We start from the raw sequence: 4,996 nt of genomic DNA, 5'->3' as shown, positions 1-4,996 counted from the left end.
AAAAATTATGAAAACATATATGTTCTTTCAACATTATCATTACAAGAAAAAAAACTGATAGAACCTTGATTTATGTTTAACACTTTAAATTATAACTTATTTAAACTTGAAAGTTTAAAACGCTCTTTTTAATAGGCAGCAGTTGACCATGAATTATATATCATCATTAGTGCGTACAGTGGATGGCCGGGATGTACCCACGATGCTAGGGTTTTGAGAAATTCACATCTTTATCATGAAGCAGAGGCGGGAGAACTGTTTATCCAAGGGCACCATCTTCTAGCCGACAATGCGTACCCACTAAGGAACTGGCTGATTTCACCATTTAAAAATTATGGACACTTAAGGCCAGAGGTTATTCAATTTAACAAAACACTTTCAAGCGCACGACAATCAGTGGAGAGAGCATTTGGTCTACTAAATACTAGATTCCCAATCCTAAGAGATGTTCCACTAATGAACCCCGAGGTTATTACCAAATTAATAATTGTTACATGTATATTGCATAATATGTGCATTATGAACAGTGACGATGTTGAATAACAGTTGGATGTAGAAGATGTTGATGCGAACCAGTGCCGAAACGTATTTTAAGATGCACTTAGTATTAGTTAAAAATAAAATAAAACTTCTGTAGTAGAAATTATTTGTACCACATAAATGTACATATTGTAACAGTACCTAAAACATTCTAAGGAAAGGATGCAATGACCTACATTGATTCAAAAATTTTGTTTTCCAGTGTTTTTAGATGCTGCTAGTGAGTAAAGCACCTACATGACTATTATATGAATTAATTTTATTTGATACATATAATAAAAGTGAAGGAGGACAGATTAAGAGATGGATAAAGATTAAACAATAATCATTCAGCTCATGAACTTTCAAAGCCGGCCTTAATATTTTAGTTTGGTTGATTCCATACAAGTTGTTGAGTTGACACTTCAGTTGACAATTACAACTGTGGTTTGCAATGATACGGTTTGGGTGGTAAAACATTTACCTATTGTATCTGAAAAAAGCATTGTCGCCATGTTCTGAGTGACATTAATCTTCTTGATTACTCCGCCCTTCGTTACTTTTAGTTCGATCATCCTACAAATGGAAGTGAACACTTGCATCTCAAATGTTATGATGTATAGTTATATATTTCAAAGAGTCAACAAACTTGACTTATAAAAATACATTTATAATTTGAAAATACTCCCTCAAATCTATTGCAGGCATAATGTATAAGATTTTATTTGTTTTGTATGCTAAAACAGACTTGTAAAAAAAAAAGGGGGTTACTAGTGCTACATTTTTTTGTACTACTATGCTCTTCCTACTTTCAAATGAATTTTGATTTTTTCATGGAATGACTTTTTGTGTGTGCTAAATGCTCAGATATTTTTCATTTCTAACTGAATAGAAACATGAAAAAGTTCAGAAACAATGAGTCTGAATTCACCTGTTCATTTTCTGCACACTGGTTGCATAAAACTTCCTCCGTGTCTCCAGTCAGAAGAAACTCAACTTCAAAACCTGCACAGCTTGCATGGAATGCCAAATGACAAAAATTGCACCTCAGGATTATTCTTAAAAATATCACAGATGAGTAATTTTAATGGAATTTGCAAAAATCGTATCTTATTGACCTTTATAAGTGAAATTAGTGGTAGATAAACATAAATTCATATATTGAATTCTTTTAATTAAAAAGAAATATTTGATATTCGAATATTTCATCAATTTTATAACACAGGAAAAAAACTTTTCCTAATCTCATACATTTATCAGGCCATTCAGGACTAGGACGATTAAATTTTTATACTCGTATCATATCAGACCCATTTGGCCATTCATGCATATTTCTCTGATCTACGTACCTGAATTCGCCGTCTACAGCTACTTTTGATTTCCGAGCTTGTCTCTGTCTTTCTAATGATAGAACGCTTTTCACATCAACGTAATGACATAAAACGCACGTCCAAAATGCAATTTTAAGCTGATCTACATCTACCTCACTACACGTTGAATTAACCACTTAACTAACACTGGCCATAATCTGCAAAGAAATTTATAAATCAGTTTGAGCTTTCATAATTATATACCAGATAATGTGTATGCACACAAACTCTCACATATACCACTGTTTTAATGTTTGGTCATTAAATGTTTGTTTTGAACTTGGTATTGCTTTTTTCTTCACGATATTAAAAAAGATTAAGTTCTGACGTACTCCATGTATAATGTTCGTGTAATTGACATACATTTATATTCACAGAGAAGTTTTATGTAACAAACCTGTTAGCTCTTAAAAGGATGCTGTGTTAAAATCCACATTTTATTAACATTGATATTATTCCTGCGAAACTGAAATTTTCATAACACATGGGTAAAGGTGCCAAGGAAAAATATATTACAAATTTGAAGACTGTGAGCAGTGAATTATATAAATAACCGCCTCTAATATGAATATAATGTCAGTGTCCATGTTTTGCAATGGGAAACCCAAAATATGTGTAGGATGAAAAAGTAATACATGTAGAATGTGCACAACGGTAATATGTAATAAAGATTCTATGAAAATTTCCTTCAGTGGTGTAAGAGGAGTTGCGGATAAGAGATGGGTATACCTAAAGCGTAACAAACAGATGGAGACGGAAATCCCGATCAATAAATACATGTACCCTCCCGCTTTTCAAGCAGGGGGTATAAAAAAAAGGACTAATGTGGGCAGGCAAGCATTATGGCCCATGCATTTTTTTGCTACTCAATGTCTCTGAATGTCTTTATCAAGATTGTTGCAACTCAAAAAATCAGAAACAGTTGTCTGTATTTGAAATAATAATATTGTTCACTCACTTAACCTCCCGATCAAAGATTTTATTTTACACCATGTTCAACTCCCATGAGTGCTTTCAGTACTTTGATTTATTATAACAATACGTGTGTGGATTTATACTTCTAATGTATATATATTCCGAAAGCAGGTGTTGTGTAGTTTCTAAAAATGATTTTAAAAATATCATTTCATTTGCCATGGCAACGAAAATACAACATAATCATGCTGGAATTTCCAATTATTCAAAGATGAGTTTCATTCTAGATTTTTTTTGCTTGGTTTAATATATTACAAATAATTTATTGTGTTGAAAAATATAAGTATGTTGCACAATTTATTACCAACTAATTTTAAGTATTTGGTGGGGGGGGGGGTGGGAGGTAATCACCAGAATTAAGCATTTTTACATGTAAAACGTGCTACCCCCACATTGATTTCGATAATGGCAAAAACGCTCAAATAGTGCGCAAAGTTAAACTTAAACTAGCAAAAACTGGTACTCCCATTAAGAATAATTCAATATATCATTTTATCGTAATTATTTTCACTTTCCAACAGTGCAAGATTTACGATGATATTTGCAGTATTAACAAAGTTATGAATGTTTGTTCACACTTTACTGGCTTTCAAGTTAGATGCGTAAGAAATGCGTTTATGTCATGTAAGGGGTTAAGATAATATGCATGCATGCGCATAATACCTAGGCAAAATAGAAGAGTAGGAAAGATACACATGTACTTTGACATCAACACGAATAAAAATTTTGCAGTAGATCATTAAGTAAGATTTCGTAAATAATTTCACTTTTCTTTTTATTGAGACTATTTTTTTCTCCCAATAATATTACTGTGTTTACGTAAATAATTTCAGGCAAAGCCTTATGGCAATGTTTACACAGAGTAAGATGGCGACCTGCGAAAGTTTGAAAAAGCTAAAAATAAAGTCGTTACAGCAGGTAGCAGAAGAGTTTGGAGTGGTCTTTAAAAAAATAAGACAAAAGAAGAAATAAACAACCTCATCTTAAATCTTAATATTCATTTCGATGGTGGTCCTATAGATGCCCCCATTTTGCCGAAGCACAATATGTACCGTTAGACGCAGTAGCGATTCCTGATCTGCCATTTTCGGCGATCCTCCGCATTATAATCGTTCGCCAGGTACAAGGCCGAGCAGTTTACAACTTCCGTCGCCTAGATCGTGCTGCATAACATTTTGAGGCAGGAGATGTGAAGGAAATCATCATGGGCAAGGTAAATATATATTCTTTAAAATATTTTTGATGGTATCAGAAATATTTCTTAATAAGATTGGCAAAACTAGATCCAAGCAATTACCAGTCAGTAAAAATAAAGGGAACATAAAATGTATTTTAAGGGGGCCGACTGTGGTTTTTTTGTGTGAAAACTACAATAGCGAAACTCTTCATTTTTATACATTACGGAGCATTTAACCCATTGTGAAATGGCCCAGAAGGTGCTATTTAATAACCCTTCCAAGTTACAGAAAGTGAATATTTATTTGTTATCGTTGCACATTCTCCAGTTAACAGAGTTTCCCTTATATATTTGATTACATTAGCAATGTCTGCTACCGCCCCTTCATTTCCATATCGTTGCACTTTCGCTTCCAGAGTGGTGCATCTTCTATCTTTACACTTTCCAAAAGTATCCTGGAGGTTCCAAATTTTATTATGTACTTTTATACAATAAATTATATGTTTCTTTTAAACAAAGACTTTCTCTTGTTTTGTTGACTGTCTAAAGGTGTAGAGCCTACGTATTATTATAACAAATTTTGTAAGAGTTATTTTTACCGGGTTTTAATACAAATATTTTAGGCATTTTTTTTCGTTACATTGGTGTCAGAAGTGGGATATTTTCTGTACCATGCAGTTGACAAAGAAAACTTAAGTTTCACAAGAATATTTTTATAACCATTTTATTATCCCAAATCATTTAACAATGGATATTTCCAGTGAGTCAAATGAAGTGTGCTTTAAACCAAGTGATGATATCCATTCTACCATGACTGAGGTTGACCCAGAAATCACCCCTGTTGACCGCAGCATCTCTGCTGGTGCTGGAGAAGGTGTCCAATGACCAGTTGACCCTACCTAAAATATAACCAAAGCTATGAAAAGGAGATATGACAACCAAAGTAATGCCAACA

At 33.2% G+C, this 4,996-nt stretch overlaps 1 long non-coding RNA gene across 1 annotated transcript; it reads right to left on the bottom strand.

Annotated features, from left to right (window-relative positions):
* Window positions 1–1,003: 1,003 nt before the first annotated feature.
* On the bottom strand, window positions 1,004–1,992 carry LOC134264739 (uncharacterized). Its single transcript, XR_009991605.1, has 3 exons — window positions 1,869–1,992; window positions 1,451–1,577; window positions 1,004–1,095 (listed from the first exon to the last, which is right to left on the bottom strand). It is a non-coding gene; the product is annotated as an uncharacterized LOC134264739 (long non-coding RNA).
* Window positions 1,993–4,996: the final 3,004 nt, after the last annotated feature.

Source organism: Saccostrea cucullata, unplaced genomic scaffold (genome assembly GCF_032062105.1).
Source record: "Saccostrea cucullata isolate Sc308-1 unplaced genomic scaffold, CSIRO_AGI_Scuc_v1 ctg15240, whole genome shotgun sequence".
Classification (NCBI taxonomy): Eukaryota; Metazoa; Mollusca; class Bivalvia; order Ostreida; family Ostreidae; genus Saccostrea; species Saccostrea cuccullata.
This window is presented reverse-complemented; position numbering and strand designations above follow the sequence as displayed.